The 14,142-nt window shown below is 37.9% G+C and overlaps 1 pseudogene; it reads right to left on the bottom strand.

The window, feature by feature from the left end:
* Positions 1–784: 784 nt before the first annotated feature.
* Positions 785–903, bottom strand: LOC112474750 (annotated as a pseudogene).
* Between the last annotated feature and the right edge of the window lie 13,239 nt (positions 904–14,142).

Below are 14,142 nucleotides of genomic sequence, written 5' to 3'. Positions count from 1 at the left end.
GTTCAATTTGTTTAGCTGCAAAGGAATTGTGGTTTAAAAATATCTAGCGCCCTCTGCAAAAGCCTTGGCTGAACTGTGAGAGCAGCCACTTGCCTTTCAGATCCACATATTTCTTCCTCTCCCTCTGCCATGCCAGTAGCAGGGAACCTCTGAGACCATATTAATGCCTGTGTGTCGGGGATCTACTATGTAATGGGCTGACAAGTGTACTGCAAGAGTTGAAGGTTCGGTGAGTAAATTTCTCTCACCTACCATTTCATTGTTAGTATTTTTGAGTTTTCTCTCTGTGGTGCAGGCTGGCTGTTGTTTGTCAAGGACTGAGAGGTTGTTAACACACATTAATACCATCTGAAAAGAAACTGCATATCCAGGTTAGACTGGATTTCAGCAGTTGAATTAGAGTTAGGCCTGAATCCCTAATGTTAGCTAAGAAAAACCTGACATTCAGCCTGTCCCACTCTGAAGTGTGTACAACATTCAGAGAATTTAGGTCAGAAGCAAATGCTGTTCAGTCCATTTGCAAACACACAGTCTCCTGAAGTCCACTGTTTCATGTTTATGGTCTCTTTCCATAAGGGGCTCTTCTCTCCTCCCCCTCCTTTTTTTTTTTTTTGCTTTTACTGTTATACTTCTTTTAGTATGGCTGACTTATTGTATTTTCAATGCACTTTTATTTTTATTTTTATTTAATTAGTTTATTTATTTTTAGGTGAAGCAATCCTTGGTTGACCTCACAGATTGCAAGGACCTTGTCAGCTTACAATTCCTTATTTTTTATTTTTTATGCCTACAGCACCCGGTCTTCATTGGTGGTCTCCCATCCAAGTACTAACTAGGCCTGACCCTGCTTAGCTTCCGAGATCGGATAGAATCGGGCTTGTTCAGGATAGCATGGCTGTAGACTCAATGCATTTTTAATTTTTCGATTAACTTAAGGAGAAGAAATCTGACCCCTACTTGATCCTAATTTTCCCACATGCATCAATAACTAATATCCTCATGGGAACGTTACTTCCCTTTTTCTTTCATTCTCCTAAAGGGAATGGGTAGTCCTTCCTTTGGGGAAGAACGAAAAACTTTTTTATGACAAGCAATATAGTACATTATCTTCTTTAACAACAACAAAAATCTATGAAGGATGCTTTATTATCTAGTTTGCATTCGAAGAAACTGAGGTTCAGAAAGGGTAAGTAACTTGCACAGGGTCACAGTGAATCCAACAATGGCAGAATTCAGGGTCTGGCTCCAGAAGCCTGTGCCTTTCCTTCTTAAGTCTGATTATTAGTTTGAACTGGACAACTGAAGATTTTTGAGGTTTTATTCCATAGGATACTGATGCTTCTGTGAAGGGCTCTACTGTCAAATATGCTTGCTCTATAAGGGTTCTCCAGAGAAATAGAACCAATAGAATATATATATCTTATACTTATTATAGGAATATAATAAGCTCACTTCTTGTGGAGGCCAAGAATTCCCATAATCTGCCTTTTACACCCTGGAGAACTGGGAAAACAGTGGTGTAATTCAATCTGAAATCAAAAGGCCTGGGCACTGGGGTGAAGATAGGGGTTGCTGATAGTGTAACCCCCAGTCTGAGTCTGAAGGCCTGAGAACCAGGAGGGGTGATGTCCAAGGGCAGGAGAAAATGGATGTCCCAGCTCAAATGGAGAAAGCAAATTTGCCCTTTTCTGGCCTTTTTGTTTTGTTTGTACCCTTGATGGACACCCACACTGGGAAGGGCAATCTGCTTTACTCAGTTTACCAGTTCAAATGCTAATCTCTTCTGGAAACAAACTCAGAAGTTATTATTTTTTTTAAAACCAGCTTTCTGGGCATCCTTTAGGCCAGTTGACACATAAAATTAACCATACTTGAGAAATGCTGTATTAAATCAAGTTGAACAAGTGTTTTCAGCAAGACTTTTTAGAGTTTATGCAATTGGGATGTGAATTTCTAAGAAAGTGATATAGCATATGGATTTTCCTGAATCTGGTTGACTACCAATTTTTTTTTCTGTAGAATATGTAAGAACATAGTTTGAGGAGTTGTTGGCATAACCTTCTTCCCTTTCTCTTCTTGTATCAAAACTAATACTTGTGCTGATGGCTTAGTTTGATTCTATGTAAAGGGCTATTTATTAAGCAGTGCCTATGGTGTATGAGTCTATGCTCTAATTGCCAGAGAAGAGGATAATGTGAGGTAGTGAAATTATAAAATATGGATAAAGCCCTGGCTTAAAGGAGCTTATGATCTAGTGTGTAATATCATAGGTTTATAATGTGTTATGTTACAATTGGTGAAGAGTTAACATAACAAATCTTCTATAGGTGGCTTCCCATGTAAGGTTGTAGTTTACACCATGATATATTATGTTTCATTTCTCTTCCTTTTGTATTATTTGCCTGTAAGTAGAGCTTAAAGAATAATAAGCTTTTGGCAGGAAGCCCTTTCCTAATGTGGCAGAACAAAAAAATAAATTCAATATTGTATCCAACTTTTGCATGGGAGAACTGTTTTTATGTTGAAACACTAAAACTCATTTTATTAATTGGTTGTGATATTTCTATTAAAGACAAATGAAATGCTTTTCTGGTGTCAGGTGAAGAAGCTTACAATCATTTTTTGCAGTAATATGGGAAAGTCACTATTTTGATTAGGCTCAAAAATCTACATAGCTCTTTAAGCAAAAATTTTACCTAAAACAAGTAAAGTATTTTTTTGTATGTGTCTTTGTAGTTAAAATGTTATATATAAAAAATTTCTGATTATTATTCAGAAATCTAATTACTATAAAGCTTGAGAACGAGGCAAATATACTTGCTTGGGCCTAAGAAGGCCACTGCCATAAACAAACTTTATTTCTTGATTCAAAGTTCCCTAGATTGGTGGGTTGCTGCAAAAAGCCTAAAATGGCTTTCTACTGGCATGTTTCTAAAAAACAAAATTCCAAACACAAGCTTAATTCATTCTAAAAGAAGAAGCCTCTGATGGGAAAAGAAAAAAATTTGCCTGCTTGACTTTCCTCTAGAATCTCAAGAAATGGGATGGGTTCACTTTAATTTAAGCAAAATTTGTTAGGGTCCAGAAAAATTTTGATTCATGCTATTGGCCTATTCACAAATATTTTATTAGATTGCAAAGAAAGAAGGACCAAAGTAGGTCTTCTCAAATAGGCAGAAATAATTTCCTTTATGGCTCACATTTAGGATCCTATCACTGTAATTTCAATATCTTCTATTGATGTTATAGAACACAAAGATTTCTTATGTATTACTTTAAATAGCTGATTTCAACCCTCTGTGGATACAAACAGTTAATGAACAGTTATAATCAACTATTCAATAACTCTCAGAGATCCTTAGGCTCAGTTACTTAGTAATATTTATTTAACACCCTTAGTAATATTTATTTAGCACAGAATCTTAGATATTGTTGAGGATAAAAAGTAGAAGACAGAGTTCTTGCCTTCACAAATTTTTCAGTTGAGCAGCTATGGAAAACACACAAAAAAACAATGAGACTTTAAAACTTTAAACAACTTTAAAGAAACCATGTGCTGGTCTTACGCTTAGTGTGTTAGCATGAATGACTTTCCAAGTAAGGAACTTTAATTATTTTCAAGTTTATGTAAGGCAAATCCCTCCTTCCTCAACTACACTTACAAAATTTTGGGGATTAAAAACTTTTAGGGGCACTCTTTGATAGAATAATTTTTTGTTCAGTAGAACAACTTTATCTGCAAGTCACCTTTAAAAGTGAACAGGTGGCCATGGCCTATGCAGCATAACCTAACCACCCTGCCATAGAAGGTTGCAGGAGGAACCAGAAATGATCTAAGACAAGTCCATGTGTGGCTTGGGCAGTGGTCCTTGAGGTGGTCAGGTTTCATGTCCTGTCCAATAAAAACAATAGTCATCAACTGAGATTAAGAGATACTCTCTCTGAGGAGTTCGAATGTTAAGCATAGTGAAAATCAAAATGCTAGTAGTAAAAGTAGAGGCTAAAAAGGATGCAAGTATATATTAAACTTGTTCCACCCAAATTTTCAAAGGCAGGTAAGAGTAGTATCTTGGAAATCTCATTCCAGTATGAAATTAGATTATGAAAATTCTGCTCCAAATCTCATTCCATTAAATGAACTAGAGATTTTTAGATTTTATGTCTTTACTTGGTATTTTTTCTTATCCAATCTGAAAAGTAGTCATAGGAGATAATATGACTCCACATTAATGTTTAGCCTCCTCTTCTCTACAGATCCATCTAACTATATATTTTTTCTTCCAAGTCCAAAGAAGTTCAGAATTCTAAGGAAAATTTGTGTCCAGGCCAGTACAAGACTTTAAAGTTCTGCTTTTCCAACAAGCATTTACAAAACAGAAAAGAATTGGATGGATAAAGGAAGGAAATACATGACCAAAAAAAAAAAAAAAAAAAAAACAGTTGCAAGTAGGTCTATTTCAGCTGTTCTTTTAAGATAAGACATTCAGAATAAGCAATTTTAGGGGAAAAGCTGAGGTCAAAAAAGGAAATTAGAGCTAATAATTTAGACAGTTTCTTATATAATGAAAGTCTACCTATGAATGGGGGCACATCCAATCGTGTACTTTGAAACCCTATTTGCAGATTTAGCCAGTCAGAGAGGTAACCCTGTCTCTCCAGGCAAATGAGTATAATTGTAGTTGGATAAGAAAAAAGAAAAACGTGTTTTAAAATAAAAAAGACGTAATAAACATATTTAAACCTGTGATGTTAATGATTTTCTAATAGTTTTCCAATACCTGTATTAGTCAATTTTAGAAATATTGCATCAGTATTTATATTATTTTAAGGAGTTTAAAGCATTTTTAGAGTCTGATATACTACAAACTTGTGAGGACTATAATGAATTACTTTTACAATCAATATCTAAATGTCTGGGGAACCCTTATTTAATAAATTAATATTTTATGATGCGTTAGTTATAGAATAAGCAAGAAAATACTTAGACAAAGTTATCATTTAAAAATTAGTAAAGAGGACATTAGACAGAGTCTAAATTGCTGTGATCATTCTGTATAAAAGCATCTATCAGCAATGAAGAACCTAGTTAAGCACAGTGAAGTTAATCTGATCTCTATGTGACAGGATGGCACAATTATCCTTTCTTAAGATTAGGTGCCAGAGTCAGAACCCCTCTACATCTCTTAGCTTCCCCTTTCCTGGGACAGAGCTCCTTTCTTTTCCCCACACAGTAGCCCCACTCTCTCCTTTTTCTTGGAATGTGTTCCTTCTTTGATATAGAAAAGGAAAAGCACATTTCTCTCTCACCCCTTTTTAGAATATTCTGAATTGCTCAAAAGGGAGCTTGTTGATATTTAGAAATTATCATTTGGTAATATAGTCGTATGTGTAGCTTGTATATGTATGTTTGCATCTCTGTGAACCACTAGTGTTCTCTGGGATTCCATCAAAGGTGAGGGAAGGAGCAGAGCCTGAAGCTAAGCACTGTCAAAGGGAAAAGCTACAGAGAAGAATACCCTTCTCTTGGTTCCTGATGGGCTCCCACCCTGGGAACTCTAATTTGAGATACTCTCCAGCCCTGCAAGGCTTGGGTGGACAGGAGAGGAATGGAGGTGACAGGCAGTGTCACAGTTCTTTCCTAGGGGTTCCTGGATGTCAGCAGTGCCAGAAGCAACCCAGAGAGGAATAAGGCAAGCACGATGCTTGCTCAGGTTTCATCATAGGTAGTGAAAAGGAAAATGGTAAAATGAAAAAGAATGAAACCAATTCAAGAAGACCCTTTTATAACTTATAGAAAGACAAAATACGCAGAAAGTAATGAAAGGTGCATTGTCCCCCAATTAATGGCAGAATCAGGGGTAGGATTGGGGTTTCTTGCCTTTCAAGTTGATTTCCTTTCTTCAGAGTAGTTCAAGGAGGGCCAGGGGAATGACTATTCCATCTACAGATTTTCAATGAATCTCACATTTTTTATCTCATGTATTTTTTTTTTCTGCTTTCTGTAGTGCCTGGATTTTTGTTTTTAGTCTGGGATCTATGTAGCATTTCTCACATAAACATGCTCTAGAACAGGGATTGGCAAACTATAGTACCTGGGCCAAATCTGGCCAGCCACCTGTTTTTGTATAGCCTGAGAGCTGAAGATAGTTTTTACATTTTATTTTTCTTTCAATTTTAATGAGATATGATTGACATACAGGACTATATAAGCTTAAGGTATACAAGCATAACGACATGTATATTTTGAAATGATTATCATAATAAGTTTAGATAACATCCATCATATCATGTAGTTACAAAAAATGTTTTCTTGCAATAAGAACTTTCAGAATCTATTCTTTTAGCAGCTTTCAAACATACCACACAATAGTGTTATTTAGCTATAGTTACCATGCTGTATGTTATATCCCTAGAATTTATTTATCTTATAACTGGAAGTTTATACCTTTTGACCACCTTCATTCAATTCCCCAAAATGTAAATGTTTTTACATTTTAAATTAAATTTTAGTATTTATATTTTGATAAATATCAAATAAATAATTTTTAGCACTTCTGTGTTTATTACAGCATGATTCACAATAGCCAAAATGTGGAAACAACTTAAACACCTATTGATGGATGAATGGATAAGTAAAATGTGGTAATACATTGGAATACTATTCAGCCTTTAAAAAAGGAAATTCTGCAATATGTGACAACATGGTTGAATCTTGAGAACATTATGCTAAGTGACATAAGCCAGTCATAGAAAGACAAATATTGCATGATTCCATTTATAATAGATATCTAAAATAGTCAAATCTGTAAAGTCAAAAAGTGGAATGATGGCTGCCAGGGCCTGGGATGAAGGGGAAATAGGAAGTTACTGAGCCACGGGTGTAAAGTTCGGGTTAAGCAAGATGAGTAAGTCTAGAGCTCAGCTGTACAAGTTTGTGCCTGTAAATAATAATGTATATTTCAAAATTCGTTGAGGATATATCTCATGTTAAGTGTTTTTTATCACAACAAAATAAGATGAAAAGAATATTTATGACACATGGAAATTATATCAAAATGAAATTATAGTGTTCATAAATAAAGTTTTATTGGGATCTAGCCATGCTCATTTATGTGTGTATTGTCCATGGCTGCTTCCGAGCTACAGTGACAGAATTGAGTAGTTGCAACAGACTTGCATAACATCCTCAATTTTGCCTCTTAGTTCACAAAACCTGAAGTATTTGTTATCTAGCCTTTAGAGAAAAAGTTTGCCAACCAACCCCATTGCTAGATGTAGGTTCCTCTGCCCTGCTCTTTCTGTAGTGTTCCTTTGTCTGCTTTGTGTCTTCTGCAAATTTATTGAAATCTATTACTTTATTTATGACTCCTCTTATTCTCTTTGTCATTGTGAGTTTATTCCATTGCTAATATTCTGGAAAGCTATTTAGGACATAATGCATGCTACATATATTTTAGCCATTTTTTTAGCTTCCCAGAATATTAGAAAGAAATATATATATGTATCTACACTACATCTTAGCCTTTTTAGAGTTGTATAATTCTAGGGGAAGATGAGATGGGTGGAGAAAGTGGGCTGTGGTTAAAAATAATAGTCAGAGATAGATGAGCTTCAGTCTAGAGGTAGGGTGAGGTGGGGCAGGAGTGGGGAAGAGGTATCTGCTTATAAGGAAAGCTGTAAGTGTTTTTGAGCGATTAGCATGTGGATGGTAGAGAGAGAGAGAGAGAGAGAGAGAGAGAGAATAATTACTCTCAGTCCAGTGGGCAAGTACTGTTACTCAATCTACTTTACAGATAAGGATACTGTGGTCAGGGAGGTTAAGTAACTTTTCCAAGATTACCATACAGCTAGGAACTGTTAAGGCAGGATTCAAACAAACCCAGGCATTCTGGCTTCAGAGTCTTGCCCACCACACTACTGCCACTGATTCTTGTGAGAAAGAGGAGGCAACTTGTGTGGTTGGTCCACAATCGTAGTCCATAAATTATCAATGTTGTTTAGAATAAACTAACAAACAAAAAATCGGAGTAGTTTTATTAGGAGGAAAAAAGGAGAAAGAAACATACCCATAGTGGAGGAAAGTGGAATTCTGTCCTCAGCAAATGTTAATTTCTTCTGCTTCAACATTTTGCTTGGGGCTAGCCAGCCCTGTACTTTTCTGTTAAGCAATATCTCAAGTTATCAACTGATGAACCATAGTAGAAGGGAAGACAGTGGACTATAGGGCTCATGATCCCAATTGTTCAAAAGCTTTGACAGTATCTCCATCTTTAAATGCTTGAAGTGTTTCCTGAAGTCTTTGAGAGAGAGAGAGTCTATGAAAATAACGTTCTTGGACAAATATACTGGAAATGAGGCATACTGTATTGCTCTCATGGAGATTTATAATTTCGTAAGCAAAATAAATGCTCAAGAAGACTTTGCATTAAACACATTTTTTTGATCATAGATTTAAAATTTTTAATTTTTTGCCAGTGTAATATCTGTCACCATTCTGAGGAATTAGTGTTCTGTGGAATATACTTTGGCAAATGTTATTTCCCATTTTTACCTATATAGCAAGGTTGTGAATTGTGCTTACACTCTAATGTGAAGAAAAAAATTTCTTTGTGTTATCTACAATGAATCACATCTTTTTTCCAGAGCTTTTATCTGTGGAGTATCAGGAGAACAGAGTGATTGAATGTGTCATCTAGGATAAACAAAGGCCTATATTATTAGGAATTTTTTGTTTGTTTGTTTCTTCTTTGGGACAATTATTTATTCAGTCTCTCAGTTGGTCTTCTCTAGCTCCTGCTTGGTTCCTGAAGGAAGCATCCAGGTGTGTCGGGAAAAGGCTTTCTTCGCTCATGCTGCTCCTGGGATGTACACTTGCACTTAACCGCTGCTCTCGGGGGCATTGTCTCTTGACTGAGTGGGTACTGCTGGCCCTGTTATAGGCAGTCTACAGCTGTTGTCACTTTGTTTTCTTTGCAGTGCTCCCAGCTGACGTGGCCTCACTTTGCTCTTAATTGACTGCTGCCCCAGTGTCTACCAAGTCCCTTCTGTGAGGTCACCAATGCTTTGCCCAACAAGCCCTTTGGCAGGCGTACTGTCCCTCAGCTACACAAATGCAGGAACTGGGAGGGTTGAGAACCTTCAGACCTTGGAAACTTCTTTTTCTTTCTTTTTTCTTTTTCTTTTTTTTTTTTCTTGCACTTACTCCACAGCTAAGGAGCTGTGGCAGCATCCCAAGTTGTTGTATTTGGGGGAAGGCGACAACTTGAAAGGTGCTCTTTTTTCCAGAGTCTTCCATAAGAAAATGAGTGAGTGATTATAGTCCACATCTTTATCATCGATTTGATCTTCACTTATGTAACAAACATCTCCTTGAAGTCTAGGGAGGGGAAATGGGGAGACACAGAGTTTGACAGCTTCCAGGCTCTCTCTCTCTGTTCTGCCCCCCAGGCCAGAAACAGCCAGATAGGTCTTTTATTTATTCTTCATTATATCTTTTTTTCTCTGTCCTGGCTGTTGGTAGGGGCATGGGATAGCCCTCCACATTCATAAACTTTATACTCTAAGTCCTTAGGTCTGTTCTTTCTTAAGATAGCATCCTGGTGAGCATATCCAATTGTATGTAGGGTGTAAAAAACTGACTTTCTCTTTGTCCTTTCTTTGCAGTTCTTATGTAACATATTTATTTAGTCTTCCCTTAGGCAGATGGATGTCAATGTGAAATATGGGTTACTCGAGAAGGCAAAAGAACAAAGCACATCTGTAAAATGTAAAGCCATTACCTTCATTACCCACATTCTACCAGCTTTTACACAGATCTTCTCCTAGGTAGTCAACAGTTTTAATGCTTCTTTGACATTGCTGTCTTTTGGATTTTCTCCTCTTGGCTGCTCCTTTGTTTTTCAGGCTTGTCATCTTTTGTGCTTCTAAGAAATGTCATTCCTTTTAAAAGTTCCATTTGCGGGTCACTGTTCTTCTCACTGTCTATGGTGGTGATTTTAACAATATTAATTGTTTTAACTGCTGAGCGTGCACTCATTTCCCCATATTTATATTCTAGCTAGAGCTTGCATCTGGTTGCTCTGCAGGGTCCCCAGAGTCTACACACCAAATCCACCCACCAGCTAGATGGATTCTTCTCTTGCATATGCCATCTCGTTTAATGGCAGGATGATTCAGCCAGTTCCTTAGTTCAAGTTCTCATCATTTCTCACATTGGCTATTTCAGTAACTTCGTAAAGAATCTTTCTGCTTTTCCTCCCTCATTCCACAGCAGTCTATTTCCACATTGCTCTTAGAGCGTTCCTTTGAAATTCTTTGGTGCCTCCCCCACACCCCATTTTGCCCTACCTGACATCTGGTAATTCCACATACACTCATTTTCCTCCAGTCAGTCTTTTAACAGTTCTTGGAGTGCTTCCTGCTCTTTCATGCTTTGCTACTTTTATGCAAATGACTTCTTCTTTTTGGTAACCTTTCTTTCCCTCATCTAATGAGCTAATTCCTACTATGCTTTATGAATTAGTTCCTGCTACCTCTTCCAGGAAGCCATCCCTTGAGAACCCAGCCTGAATAGAACATCCCTTTTTCTATGCTCCTTCACACATACCTTTAATTCACATACTCTTGTGGAACCATCACACATATTTTAATATCTCTCCCTCTTCCTTTCACTTCATTTGGGAGCAGAAACTGCGTCTTGTTAATTTCTTTGTCTCTAGCACCTAAATAGGAACAGATACCCAACAAGCCCTCAGTAAATTGTTTTTCAAATGAATGGAGGAGGTCAAATAGAATTAGGAGAGATAAAAGGTCATTGAGTTTAGCTAGTAAAATGTCTATGCTAACCTTGGAGAGAGGAGGTTCAGTAAATATTTAGCTTTCACAATCTGGGCACTGAGATGGTTATGCTTAAACACCAGCCTCAACTTTCTCTGCAATGCTTCATAAAGGAAAGAAAAGCTGTTAAGAGTGAATTGTGAAGCAATTAGAGTGACAGAAAGATATGAATGATTTGGGTGAGCATGGCTTTTAGCCACAAAAAATGCAGGCAGATGCATCTGCTTCGATAAAATCCAGAGCAAAACCTTTGTAATCAGTTTGAAAACAGCCAAAGCTTGTTTTCCTTTCTAGGGAAAAGTAACGAACAATTTAGCAGCTGGATACTTCATAATTTGAACGGTACTTAATTTTTCATTTTTTGAGTTACATTAAAATGCATTTATAAAGCCATAGTCTATTCCTTCATGACAGATATCCCTACACATAGTGGGGTACCAGGTGAAGCTTGTGACGACGACCCTCACTCTGCCTGGGTTCCATGTGGGCCCCCACCCTCCTCCTATTAACATCCCCACTTGCTTTTCTAACAGACCTCTAGTGTACCAGCTGCTTTGTGTGGACCACATAAGAGGCTGTCATCAACCAAGTAAATAATTTCAGCCGGAATGTGAAGGCCCTAGTCAGGCTATATTGTGGTGATCAGGAGGCAAAGGATAATAATAAATAACTTTCCATTCCCAGTCAGGACAGGAGACTGGTCAGTTTGGGAATTATATAGAGCAGGTCAAGGATGTACTTAACCCAGCAAGGGGTAAGTTGTGCTCACAACTAGACTTGGAAGCCCTAAACTGCAGTAACCAGAGATGGCTTGAATTAATATTGGGCGAGGGCAAGGGGGTTGGAGTTTTCTAGAGAAACAGAACCTAGAGGGCACACACACGTGCACGCACACACACATTCATACATATACATAGAGCGAGAGGTTTATTTTAAGGAACTGGCTCACACAATTGTGGGGCTGGTAAGTATGAAATTTTGGACAGGTTGGCAGGCTGGAGACTCAGGAAAGAGTTGGTGTTTCAGTCTTGAGTTTAAATTCCAGAATTCCTTCTTTAAGAAACTTATTCTTGCTCTTAAGGCCTTCAGCTGATAAGATGAGGTTCATCCATGTAATCTGCTTTAATCAAAGTCTACTGATTAGAAATATTAATCACATCTAAAACATGCTTTTACAGCAATATCTAGAAATACTGCTTGACCAAACAACTGGGCACCATTGCCCACCAAAACTGACACTTAGATTAACCAACATACGGACCAAAGGAGGTACAGTGAGAGCTCAATTCAGGAGACAGAACTAGGGCAGGGGCCCAGGAATAGCCATATACAAACCCAAAGTCTGTGATTGGAAGTGAACAGTTGGTCAGGGCTAGGAAACCATAAGATACAAGTTGCTCTAATGGTGAGCTTGATCTCACCTTGCCTCTTCTGACTTAGCTTTGCCCACTGAATGATGCAGCTCAAAACTCCCGAGTTTTCCATTGCAGGCCTTTCTCAAATGGGCAGAAGCTAAGATTTTGTTTTCCTTGTTTCTTCAGCAAAATGTACCTGTTCCGAAGGTCTCATTTTCATCAGCGTGCCTAACATAGCCAAGTTTTAGAACTCTAATAACACATGACAGTAAGTTCCAACCTTTCGTTAATAAAAGTAAAAGTAAAAATCAATTATAAGCTTCTCCGATTGAAGGCAGCTGGCAAAACTCATGCCTGGGTCCAGGTTTTCCTGCAGTCCCTCCTTTTTCTTGAAAAGTATCTTCTTCACAACACTTTGAAGTATCTTCGTTATCCTTTCCTCCAGTGACACATTTTCTTTTCGTACTATACTAGCTATTAACCTGTTTCTTTTTTGTATTGAATTATTATTATTATTATTATTATTAATTTCATTATGGTGACATTGGTTAACAAAATCCAGTAAGTTTCAAGTGTACAATTCAACAGTAAGGCATATTTATATTGCATGTGTGTTCACTGCCCATAGTTAGATTTCTTTCTGTCACCACATATTTGACCTCTTTTACCTGATCCAACTCCCACCCTACCCTATTGTTTCTTAACTCGTGCCCATCCTTTTGTACTTGGCTCTGTGATGCCAGGCTAAGAATCTGCAAACTACATTTTCAAGACTTCTTTGCAGCTCCAGCAGGAGCAACTGGCAGGAGACTGGAAAACAGGAGAAAGGGACACTCATTCTGTTGTTTCCAAGTCCTGTGAGCATTCTTTCAGCAGGAAAGCTGAAGGAGCAGCAGATAACCCCAGCTCCAGCATTTTTTGGTATGCCAAGCAGTAGCTGCAAGGCATCCCCTCAGATGTCTAAGCACCAGATGTACAGTGCCTTTTCAGAGTGCTGGAAAATGGCCCCCGAGGAGCTTCAATTCAGAGCTCTGAGTGCCACTGGGTAGAATGCACAGTCCCTCAAAAGTCCAAGGATTAGATGGACAGTGCCCTTTCAGATCTCTGAGCACCAGTTCAAGGAGCTCCCTCAGGAATTTAAGATCAGATGAGCAGTGCCTTCCTTAAGGGTCTGAGAGCCAGCCATTGTAGTCAGGAGTGTAAGCACTGGATTGCAGTGTCCCCTCAGAGGTCCAAGTGCCAGCCCTGCGGGGCTCACCCCTGCTCGGAGGTCTGTGTACTAGCTGGAAACATCCCTTTACTGGTCAGAACTAGTCCGATTGCACCTTTTCTAAACTCTTAGGATCTGGTAACACCTATCTCTACCTTTTTTGTTCTCCAAGCCCTAGGGGTGGTGGCTTTCTCCTAAGAGTTATCTCAAAGTCCAACTTTTGTTTTATTAGCTTTCCAAAACCTTTCAAATTAATTGCCTGTATTAAACTTTGTGTATTTGAAATAACTAATCTTGCTTCTTTTTACAGCCTGTACTCTGAATCATGCATATATCTTAACTTTCTCAAAGCCTAGGTAGTGGGAACATTCTAGGATTGCTGTCTTCAGGGTAGGTTGATATTTTGAAAGTCCAGTAGAGAAAGGTTAGGGATTGGTGTTTTTTTTTTTTTTTTTTTAGTGTTCTTTTGAAGTCGAAGACAGAGACAATAATTTTGAGCTTTAAGAGCTTGAATTTTGATATCTCAAAAGCAGAGCTCTCAGATCCTCAATTTTTTTGTCATAAACAGTATTCTCTCTCTCTCCTAGACTACATAAATATTCTGAAAGGAGGGGCAGAAATTGTTGGAAACATAAACAAGCTACTTAGAGGCATTGATGATTTCTGGAAAGGGGCTCTGTTTCTTGCCCCTCCCCTCTCAGATTAGTAATAGAGACATCGATATATGTGGGAATCTGAGAA

This window comes from Pteropus alecto, unplaced genomic scaffold (assembly GCF_000325575.1).
Source record: "Pteropus alecto unplaced genomic scaffold, ASM32557v1 scaffold7, whole genome shotgun sequence".
Lineage (NCBI taxonomy): Eukaryota > Metazoa > Chordata > Mammalia > Chiroptera > Pteropodidae > Pteropus > Pteropus alecto.
This window is presented reverse-complemented; position numbering and strand designations above follow the sequence as displayed.